At 37.9% G+C, this 12,433-nt stretch overlaps 1 protein-coding gene across 4 annotated transcripts in view; it reads right to left on the reverse strand.

The window, feature by feature from the left end:
- Positions 1-9,053, reverse strand: part of LOC100893476 (neogenin) — a 94,302-nt gene extending 85,249 nt beyond the window's left edge. For 2 of the 4 annotated variants that reach the window (XM_030997033.1, XM_030997030.1), the window contains exon 1: positions 8,937-9,053. The gene's annotated coding sequence lies outside the window, so the exon portion shown is untranslated. Of the gene's footprint in view, positions 1-2,807; positions 3,623-8,898 lie in introns of those variants that run through there. The other 2 variants (XM_030997031.1, XM_030997032.1) reach the window with 2 other exon arrangements.
- Between the last annotated feature and the right edge of the window lie 3,380 nt (positions 9,054-12,433).

Here is a 12,433-nt window from a genome sequence, read left to right on the forward strand (position 1 = left end):
GAGTGTTGAGATTACCCGAGCATTTAAAAAGATATCATGTTCAGGATGACTTCACCAAAAAAAAATCACAAGATAATATATTGCCTGCCCCAATCACAACAGATGTTCACTTCCTACAATGATCTTTTCCTTTCCTGCATGAGCAAGAAAGAAACTTATTTTCTCTCTTCCACTCAGACTTTCACAATTTCATCAATTTCCTAAAACAACAGCAGGAACAGGCCTGGGCAAGTCACATGGTCCATGTATGTACAGTATGTTGCAAAAGCATGTATAATAATACATACATAATTGATTGGTTGCATTACAAATTTGTAGACACTTATAGACACAATTAGAAATTATTATTATCCATGGTGGAAGGGGGGTGGGGAGTTGTTTCAGTGTGTTGAACGATTACCAGGACTTGCGAAGGTTTACAAAATAAGGAGTTTTTATATGTCTTTCTTGTTTTACCCCGACCACCCCAAAAGATACTGCATTTGGATAGCTTTTAGTCTGGTGCCAGATATTACTTTAAACTTAAAAGTTTAAACAAGTTTAAAGGTACAGCATTAATTTAATTTTAAAATTGTTGAAGAATAAAAGGTTAATAAATGGCTAAAAAATGTTTATTTTTAAAGTGATACACACTTGCCCTATTTTAGTCCTGACATGTATGCACATGTACATATATAATATTCAAACTCTCATCATTTACTACTTGATCAAATATAATACAAAGAATGTATTCAACTTTTTAAGAAAGTATGCAAGTAGTACTCAAGATATCTTTCAGGTAGACAGGTGATCAATCTCACCGAATTTTTCATAATAACTTTCAAGGTATGAACAGAACAAGCAACCCTCTTTGATAGACTATTGGGGGGGGGGGGGGGGGTGGTTCAATTAATGCTTTCCTTCTTTAATTAAATAAACCTCCACGCTTCCTTTCCTGTAAACAAAACACTATCCTCATGCAGTCAACCTGTTGTCAGGGCTTCCTTTTCTCTTCACATACATGTGCACCCGAGCCCAAAGGAGTTCATAAACATTACAATGCTGACTGCATGAGTCCATTATTATCCATTAAAGTGTTTATTGACCACTAAGACCAGACGGTCTCAGAACTTTGCAAAGTTTTTATTGCATAGTTAAACGTAAAGTAAGGAAGGGTGATCATTGTTAAAAGTGTGTTTCATGAGACTTCTATTATTCTGTGACAAATCAAGAAGATTGGCGAAGACTAATACTCTGTATACAATGTACAAGAATTATTACGATGTACAATAATACGCTTCTATGTGCATGAAATTTCTAAAGGATTTATTTTCCTTGGTAACGGTTTAAATGCCTGCATTTCTTGGCATGTGTTTGGACTACAGCTGTAGAGGACATTATACAGGATCTATCATCAAAAGACAACTGCTCTCTTGATAATAATATTTTAGTGCTGTATCATTTTGCATATTTACGAAAAAGGGGTTTCAAAGTCAGTCTATGGTTAATCTTCAAAGTTTAAAACATCCCCATGAAAGCAATATAGTACATTTACTCATGAAATATTAGTACAGATGTACTAATATTTATTGATACATCATAGGTTTCTTTCTTGGTGCTGGCATACATCACTTTTATTCTCTTGGTAATCTTCAAAATATTATTCCCATGAAAGAGATACTAAATATTTACTAATGAAATAGTAGTATCAATATGCTAATATGTATTGATATATTATTGTTTTGTTTCTTGGTGCTAAAATACATCATTTTTATCACTACCGTCTACCGGGTATTGTTACTGTTGAAATTTATTAGGGGAAAATGTACTTGTCTAGAGTTGTGATCAAAGAAAGTGATCAAGTCAATTACTCACTGTAAATTATCAGAATAGAAGAGTAATACTTTCGTTTCAAATGACATGAAACATGACATCCATGTAGTTGTGGATAACCCCGGCCCCCCCACTCAGAGGTCGGAATGACCGCATGCGTGTTGCCAAAATGTCCGGTAAAGGGGTACTTTTCGTGCGACAAAGTCCGGCCCGAGAATTGTAAAAAAAGGGGTGTATTTGACTTTTCACCCGGAGATTTCTTTAAAAAGGGGGCGTTTTTCTTTTTTTCTCTCATCTCTTTGGACTCCTGAGAAATTATTCCGAATTTAGGGGGGTACATTGAGCATTTTTCCTGATTTAGGGGGGTCTCCAAGGCAGGAAAAGCCCGCGGAAAGCCCGCAAAAGGGGGGTTCGGAAATGTTGGCAGTCCTCAGATAGGGGGTGCTTTCAAAAAGAGGGTACGAGCATATGCGTACCCTAAATAACACTGAGTGGGGGGGCCGGGTGGATAACTCCTGTATCCGTGTCATGTACAAAATACATGTAATCATTTACAGTATTTCTGTTTTACTCCTAAGTGCCATCTCCCTTGGGGCACTAATTTTTGAAAAATTGAGATTTGAGTCATTCTGTGTATTGGAACAAAGGGAGAGTTGTCCCCCACTACATCACAGAGACGTTACTGATTCAGCCAATTTGAAGTGCCCATACAAATACAGTGTACATTGAATTACCAATTTAAACAATTCATAACTTTCTCATTGTTTGTCCAATTTCTTTCAAACTTGCACCGGTCTATTTCCCCAATTTTTCTGCTTTCCTCTATTAAAAGTACATGTAGTTTCTATCAAGATTGGACTTCCCTTTAACTGTAAAATACGTAATCACCTAGTAATCCAAATGTCGTTTACATGTATACAAGTAGATTGACTTGTGTAATTTAGTGAGCAAAATGTATGACTTTACCACAAAAATAACGTAAATAGCAAACTTACCCAAGGAAAATATGGTTCTGATATTGTGCAACGTAGAGAATGTGCCTACCATACTCATGTGATCATTCAATCAGTTATGATATCAGAATCGAATATAGATTTATTGATTTTACAGACTTCCTTGACGTCTGCCGCACAATACTTGATGGTTTCCTGAGTGGTTTCCCCTTAAAAGTTCAAAGACCGTTTACAACAACTCCATCATAAAGTAACATTATAACTCATTCAGTTGGAGTCAATGAAGGAAGTATGAGGAGAAAATACAATTTTCCCTGTAACTCAAGAAGAGAATTTCAAAATTCCCCCACAGGCTTCTCACAACTTTCCAAAAATGAAAACATACATGTTGTCAGTTGGACTGTAGAGGTTACAACTACATGTAGGCAATCACAACAAATTCCATGCAGATCGAGACTTGCCTCTTTAGCTAAACATTGAAGCAAGAGTATAGCTCTAGTCTGTTAAACTGCAGTGCCTGTCGCAAAATACAATCACACCAAAACTTTGCATGAAGAATTGTCTGGTTAGCAAAATAAATTGGACAATAGCCTAAATGTTGTGAAACAAATTAAACAAGTGTTGCTTATATGCACAGTGTACAGTATAGACATGAAGCTCCGAAGTCGGCAGAAAGTTCAACAGGAGTAGTGCAAGCGACTGCAGTCTGCAGCACGTGTGACTGTCGCAGCTAGCTTACGACTCACCGCAAGTAGAACAGCGGTTTTAATAGGGTAATGCCTTAAATGCGGACAGTCCTCCCAGACTTAAGCGAACTGTTCCTCCCCTCTCCCCTCTTTCTACTCTCTCCCTCCCTCTCTATCTCTCTCCCTCTCTTTCACTCATACACTTCCTCTTGCTCTCGCTCTCTCTATCTCTCTTTCTCTTTCACTCACACGTTCACTCTTGCTCTTTATCTCTCGCTCTCTCTTTCATTTCTCCATCTCTTTCTCTCTCTTTCACTCATACACTTACTCTAGCTCTCTCTCTCTCTCTCTCTCTCTTTCAGTCACACGTTCACTCTTGCTCTTTATCTCTCACTCTCTCTCTTTCAATTCTCTTTCTCCATCTCTTTCTCTCTCTTTCACTCACACACTTACTTTTGCTCTCTCACTCTCTCTCTCTCTCTCTCACTTCCTCTCTCACTCTTGCTCTCTTTCTCTTCCTCTATCTCTTTCTCTCTCTTTCACTCACACACTTACAACGTACTCTTGCTCTCACTCACTCTCTCTCTCTCCCTCTCTTTTTCTCTCTCTACATGCAATCTCTCCCTCCCCTCACTTTCTCTCACTCTTCCTCTCTCAATCTCTCGCTCTCTCTCTCTCTCTCTCTCTCTCTCTCTCTCTCTCTCTTTCTCTCTCATTCACTGGCTGACTCACAGCACACAGACATGACTCCTACTTCGCAAGCATGTAGTAAACTCAAGCTGATGGCACGAGTCATTGCAATGTTGGTGACGGTGCGGTGAGTACCGGTAATTTACATCATGGACGCTCCGACAAGCTCTGCAATTTTCTAACGGGAGATGTAGGACATGACTCTGTACTCTGTAGCGAGTCCGAGAGACCTGGCATATTCCAGAGATTTAATGTATGTATGGACCTACAACAGTACAGTCAAACCTGTCTTTCGTGGTCAGTGCACCTCTCTATAAAGGCCAATATGCAGTCTTTGTCAGAGGCCTTGTCGTCTCCCTCTATGGGAACAAAAATCACTGCTTAGAGAGGTCACTTATGACTTTAATATCTGAAGTAATATTTTTTTCTTCTGATTCCCATAGACAATCCCTCTCAATAGACAGTTGTCACTATCCAGTGAAACCTGTATATAAAGACCACTCAAGGGAAACATGAAAAGTGGTCTTTAAAGGCAGGTACACTGTAGTCTCTATGTACATTTTCTTTAACAAGTTTCAATGAGAAACCATATTCAGGGGAAATGAAAAATGTAGTCTTTGTAGACAGGTGTTCATTCTACACAGCGGGTTGCTGTATTGGAAACTATTTTAGTTCACCCGATACGCTTCTATAATGTTTATCAAGGTACTACACAATTTTTTTTTTTAAATAAATAAAAATGCTAATTGCTAACAACTGATTTTTGTTTTGTGGGGTGGGGATAAGTTTTTTTTTGGATCTTTTTATGGTTAAGTCACATCATGAAAATGTTGCTGTACTGGTAGTGGTAAAGAATGCATGCACAGGAAATTTATAATTATTTAATAAACTTTACAAAGCATGATTTTGACCTTGGAATATCTTTAAATATTACCGGTATGCCCTTACGTGTTCAGAGTTCAGACACATCTTATCTTATACACATACATGTATGTAGGCCTACAAGCAAATGAATAGCACCCTTATATTTTTTTTAAATTTTTTCAACAGATCCCTACTCTTCCTCTCTCTTCTCTCTGTTATCTTCCCTACATGTAGCTTGTCTCCTTTCATTTTTTCATTTTTTGTTTTGTTGGTCTTTATGTTATAATTGGTATATTTGTTTGATTATCAATTTGAAATGCATATATGTTGAACAATTCTTCTTTATATCGATACTGTACATGTAATCTGTTTTGTTCCTTGTCAAAGTCTTTGGACTGTTTTTACAAGGAATTTGCTCTAAATGACTGAAATGAAGGAACAAATGAATGTAAAAAGGCCAGCATGGTTTTACACTGTCATTCCTCCCCCCTAAACAAAAAGTGTGGGGGGGGGGGGGCGAGGACACTGAGACTTTGCATATAACGGACAGGTACATGTAATTGAAAGACAAAATTAAATTTTAAGAAAGTGTCATGCAGCAAAAAACATTGTAACATAAACAAACGTCAATCAAACAAATGCATACAAAATGAATAATGATAGCAGGCATACAAATTTGCAAAGTTTAATATTAACATGTAGTTTTGTGAGTACGACATCAAATTCTCAAAGAGTTCCCACAAAGTCTCTTGAATTTTACCTAAATACTGCACTATAGGAGGTATGCTATTACCGGTACAGTCTTCAAAATACTGAAAGGCATGGCAAGGTTGGATCCAAGTCACTTCTTCACTGTATTAATCAATACCCAAACTTGAAGATATTCCCTAAAGATGGAAAGGTCTCATTTTCACACAAGGAAATGCTTTTTAAGAAATAGAGTGGTGTCCGACTAGAACGGTCTCCCTCAAGGCTCAAGAAGTATTTGACTTAAACAAACTCCATTGATACATTCAAAACAAGATCGGGTAAACAATGGTGGTCTGAACGATTTGATATATGATCAAAACCCTCTCTGCCCTGAGCATGAGTAAAGTAAAAAGACTGCAGAACCTAGCTAACCTTGAATAAAGGACTGTGGATTACAGGATCTACTCTTCATATCATGTTGATGTATACTACTACAGGTAGTAGTAGGGTGTCTGAACGATTTTTCAATTTTCAATTTGGGATCGTTTTTCACCATTTTTGTTTGATATTTGAATAAAAAATGTTATCAGAATAATACATTTCAAATTTCAAGTCTCACCAATGTTTCTATCAAAAGTTACAGCCCCTCCAAAACGCTGGTATATTCATATCATTTTGGTCAACATCGACGAAAAAGACGTCCACGCAGAGTGATGTTGTTTTGCTAAATTCAGACAAACAGCTGTATCGCGCGATATGCAAGCGTATGCATATAGTACGCATGTTGCTAAGCCAATGCGCGACTTGCAGCTTGAGCCACGCTGTCTCCGCGATATGTGCCATTGACTAGTATGGGTGGCCGTTCGCGCCGTAGAACCCGGAAGTGAATACACGTTGTAGTCAATGGCAATATCGCGGAGACAACGCACGTTGTCTCCGCGATATTGCCATTGACTATAACGTGTATTCACTTCCGGGTTTATCGCGCGAATGGCCAACCACAATTTCATTCACTATAATTTGTAACTGAATGTGGGGTTTCGTTCGTACGCGGAGATTTTACGCGATGTAACCATGATTTGGACTGAGTGGAGCGCACGCCCCCTAATTAGCTGATCCACCAAATAGCAAGAAGGGTATTTTTAAACTGTTATCAGTTGTGATCCCTGGGGGGCTAGCGAAAAATATAAGCACATAGAATTGTTCCTTAGGACTGGGACTACTTATAGATCGGGGCGTCATATCTCAAAAGTGACAAACCTCAGAGTTAGCCAGGACACAATGTTTAAATTGCTGTTTTGACCAAGATATTTTTAGAATTTCGGGGGCTATGCCCCTTTGGAAATATTGGAATTCACCTGCTCTTTCATATGACACCTCATTTATTGATTATCACAGATAAAGGTTTGAATCTAGAATTGAAAAAAAAAAATTGACTTTTTTGCATGGTCGCGCAATGTACGTAGACTGCATAGGGATGCGTGTAATCTCTATGGGAAGAATTTTAGCACACAACATCGGGTGCGCGATCAGACACCTACTAGCACCAAATGATCTGGCTTTGGGGGTCTTTCAAAAAATCAACCGTAAATCACTCTTTAAAAAAAAACTTGGTCCACATTGCCCACCTAGGTCTAGACCTATGTCATGCACAAAAAAAATCAGGACTTTACTCTTTTTGTGGCCAATTTCTAAGTTTAAGATCTAGAATCTAGTCTAGATGTAGACCGAAAGCTTCAGTCTCTATACCGTCGGTTGTTCCACTGAGACTACGTCTGGCTCCACTAGACCTCCGGTTATAGAGACAGAACGACTGCCTATGCCAGCCTGTGTTGAACTTATTCCGCTAGATTTTAGCCGCTAGGCCCCTCCCACAAACTTGCCACGGCCGTATTGTTATGCCCCCAAAATCCCCCAAAATGTCATTTTACCTCGTCCATATCCAATTTTAAATTAGGCCTAGGCTATAATACATCGGTTCCACTTACTAATTTGATGTAAATAATCCGTTTAATGGTCCCTTTTAAGGAAATTATGGGTCAAAATCGACATCCATGTTGAAAATCTTGCAAGCCGTGTTAAACTCTCGTTGCCGTCAATCTCATCCCTTCTAGTCTACGCCGAAGGCAAAATGATTATGAAGGAAAAAACTGTGATAACGCCATTACGAACGTGTAGATGGCGCACAGTTTTTCCTTCATTATCATTTTGCCTTCGGCGTAGACTAGAAGGGATGAGATTGACGGCAGCGAGAGTTTAACGGACGGCTTGCAAGATTTTCAGCATGGATGTCGATTTTGACCCATAATTTCCTTAAAAGGGACCATTAAACGGATTATTTACATCAAATTAGTAAGTGGAACCGATGTATTATAGCCTAGGCCTAATTTAAAATTGGATATGGACGAGGTAAAATGACATTTTGGGGGATTTTGGGGGCATAACAATACGGCCGTGGCAAGTTTGTGGGAGGGGCCTAGCGGCTAAAATCTAGCGGAATAAGTTCAACACAGGCTGGCATAGGCAGTCGTTCAGTCTCTATAACCGGAGGTCTAGTGGAGCCAGACGTAGTCTCAGTGGAACAACCGACGATTATAGAGACTGAAGCTTTCGGTCTAGTCTAGATGTAGAATCTAGAAATATTTCTTTATTTGCGAGTTGCAAATTTTGTCTTGGAAATTTGAGTGCTTGGCCGCTAATAAGGTGCTAGATCTGATCTAGTGTGCTGCCTACTCCGATGTACTCGGCTACTGTGACCAAGAAATGTACACGATGAATACGAAGGCTCGAAGCAGCTCTTCAACACAAAATTTTCCTACACACAAAGTATACAAATGCTGCATGCATGTTGTTGTTGTTGTTGTTGTTGGTAAATGTTTTATGGCGTTCATTCAGTATTGAATATATATGCCATAAATATCTTCATGCATGCATGTTGCTAAGTATGAGTGAAAGTTCACTGGCTCTGCATCTGCTCAGCTCAGCCACAGAACTCTTAAATACGTATTTAAGAGTTCTGTGAGCTCAGCTCAGTCAGTCACGTCAGTGGCTGCATTTGTCGACCAACACTATTCATTACACAAAATCGAGTAAATGGGACCAGGCCAAATACAATTCAGGAAATGGTATCGTGAATAGTAGCTAGTTTCGGTGCGCAAAAACAATATGGGCAACAGGGAAATATAATATGTATTCGCACTCACCTTTACTACTTGAATTTATACTGAAAATTTGTTTTTACCTGGTGAAAACTGCGAAATTCCTCCGAAGGTGCGACGGTCATTTCAAACGTAAGATCCCCATTCATTTGCAGTTTCTTAGCGATGGCGTCACTAATTTGCATAAACGGCATTTACGTTGCTGATACAAGTCGGCCATAACTAAACTCGTCCAATTGCAAGTAACTCGCCCGTTTTTTTTGGTTTTTTTTAATTCTAATTTTCAATAGAGGTGATAAAAATAATTATCAAATATTAATATTCATATCTAATCTTTGCTACATCTTCTTTCAGGTTCTATCAATATATTTAAAACACATAACTTGACATTTATTTTGTTTGGCAACATTTCTTCAAGACAAAAACAATATTTTGTATTATTCTTTTATGAAATATAGTGCTCTGATTTGCCAATTGCAAATTAATTTTACAGCATCCTATTCCTATATAGGGAGAATAGAAACTGCACTTTGAAGTACCACAAATTGGGGCTGAAATTCATTTATACAGTGTTTACAACATGTAGACCAATGTTTTATGTTTCATGAGCTTTTTTTTTTGTGTGTGTTTGTTATTTTTTTTTTTTAATACCTAGTTTCAGCATTTTTTTTTTTTTTTTTTTTTTTTTGGGGGGGGGGGGGGGGGGGGGCGGGGGGGGGCGTCTTTGGAGGGGGGGGGGCATGTCAGGCACCAGAAATTGTGGAGTGGTACTAACATCCCCCACATGGCAAAGCTGCATATGGCAAACAGCTACATCAGCCGATGATGTGCAAAGGGGATAACGGTAGTCCCGCGATAATGATCACTTCACATTATTTTTTCAAAGCCATTTTATGTACTACTCATTTGAATATTTCGATCAAACGTTCAGTGAATGAGCATGATAGATGGTCTATATTTAGAATAGTTCAATGAAAAGTTCATATGAAGAGATTGTACGTCTGTTTAACTGCAACAATTGATAAAATAGCCAACCACATGAATATTTCAGATTTCAGCTGGGTGAATACAAGCTGATTGAATAAAAGCTTGAAGTCAAAGATAGGCATCTACATCAGATTAGAAAGTTGTGACTCAATCTACTTTATTTGTGCTGTATATAGAAAAGCAATTACATTATTAGTACCCTAGTTCATACTCGGTCGAGTCGCGTATTCGTTATAGGGCCAAGTAGTTCTTAGGACGAGTTGCTTGAAGCCCTTGATTTGGCTTTGCGCCAGTCAGCTGTTTAAGTCTTGCGTAATGACTCATTCATTCATTTACAATAATAGTGACCCACCCATATCGACCTCCAGTCCAGTTTCGGACCGCCCCCTTTCTTGACGAGTGACAAGGAATACCAGACCGGACTGACGACTTGTTAAAAGACACAACTTCTACAAAGTCTTGGAAACTTTTATTTATAATGTTATGTTTGTTTGTACTCTCATACCCCTACTAGAGGGGGTCAAAGAGTCAATATATTTCTACAAAATATGAGCATCTTGAACCAATATTGTATTTAATTGTGGATCAATATCAAAATATTTTGACAAGGGAGAGGGAGAGGGAGAGGGAGAGAGAGGGAGAGAGAGGGGGAGGGGGAGAGGGAGGGGAATTATAGGGGAAGAGGGCAGAAGTAAACGAGGAAAATAAAATCCCTGACAAGTAAAAGAAAGTGTCTCACATTTTCAGAGGTATACTACCGTAATTAATGTTGTATAAACCGCCCTCGTGTATTAAACGCACCACTCTTTTTTTTTGCCGACTTAAAAAACAGTAGAGGACCTAGGATAGAACCTTGTGGTACGCCGTGTAATAGAAGAAAAATTGGAGGAATTATCATTATATACCACATATTGAAATCTATCTGAAAGATTACTTTCAAACCAAGATGACAGACAAATTTGAGTGTTGTTCTAGTTTCCGAGTGGTGAGTCAACACACCGATTACTGAGCTAGGAGACATTGCCAGGCATAGCGCCAGGTGGAGGGGCATAAATCAAAACTTTTTTGGTGTACGGTGTATAAACCACACCCCCGACTTTGATTTTTTTTCGGCGGCAAAAAGGTGCGGTTAATACACCGTTAATTACGAGGTTCAAGTTGATCTCAAGCATACACTATCTAGAGAAAGTAGAAAACATACTTGTGAACACACAGCACAACTGAGTAAAACAAAAGTTATGACAATAATTTGATATTTTCTCTGTAATTTTTCCATTCTTTATTGATACATGTTACTTTCTTAAAATATGAATAAATGACTCAAGAAGGGCTAATATTATATGACTTGCACATATTGATTAATAATATTTCTTTGGCACATTTATGACAACTTCATCAAAAAGACGTGTAAGAATGGGCGAAAATAAAGTATGCTCTACCATATCTTAAAATATATAATACACATTACAAGAGAACCTTACATATTGTCTTCTAAGTCCTTTCATTACAAGGGCCGCTCAGCAGGCTGCACATATGCCCTTCTACATCTGATCAAAATACAAGCATTGCTGAAAATAGCGGTGGCCAATTATTTCAGATTAAAGTAAATATGTGATTACCGGCACTTTCGAACTGTTATGTAAGCAGAGCTGCCAACCTTGTGCAACCAGAAAAAGGAATTTTAAGCAAAAAGAAGGAATTCATTAAACGAAACTTACAACCATGCGTGACACACTTCCAATGCTGAAATGTCCATTCCTCATGCTGATATTTCCATATTAGGACCTATAGTTTATTTACAGGGTAGTTTTTCGTTGTTGTTTTGGGGGTATTATCAGCGTTTCATTCTTTTTGAGAATATTTACACCTTTTACTTTTTTTTTCTTTCTTTTTCGTTTACTATTGAAGGAGAGATCAACATTTTAGGGCATTTAGTTGATTAGCAACAACAACAACAAATTATTTACAAAAAAAAGTATTTCATGAAGAAACAAAAGGTACCACCGTAATTGGGAGAAAAAAACGTAATGGTTGGCAGCTGTGTAAGACATACATACCGGTATCCATTTAAATATTGAACGTGAATCAATAGATTAGAAAAATACATGACATATATTAATGATCTTCTCATTTCTAATTAAATACAATTGCATCTGATTTCTATATCATTCATGAATCAAATCTTGCCTCAATACTGCTCTTGAAGAAATAGAGAATATATTTAAAAAAATGACCTTCAAAAATTAAGTACTCTATACATAAATTGCAAATAGATTAGAAAAATACATGACATAACCATCATGACTTCATTTCTGATTTCTATATAATTTGTGTATCAAATCTTACTTCAATATTGCTTTTGAAGTAATAAAGAATTAAACAAAAAAAGCTGCAAAAATTAAGTACTCTATACATCAATTGCAAATTAAGGCACAACAATAGCACGCAAGTTATCCATTACATTTTGGCACCTTTTAAATTTTGTTCACCCATTTCAGTTGGCTCTCTACCCTTCTCTATCACAACAGCCTCTACAGCCCCCACACCCTCACATCATCCCTTCCTCAGTAGCCTTCTCTCTCTCTCTCTCTCT

Source organism: Strongylocentrotus purpuratus, unplaced genomic scaffold, assembly GCF_000002235.5.
Source record: "Strongylocentrotus purpuratus isolate Spur 01 unplaced genomic scaffold, Spur_5.0 spur5_scaffold_4, whole genome shotgun sequence".
In the NCBI taxonomy this organism is placed as follows: Eukaryota; Metazoa; Echinodermata; class Echinoidea; order Camarodonta; family Strongylocentrotidae; genus Strongylocentrotus; species Strongylocentrotus purpuratus.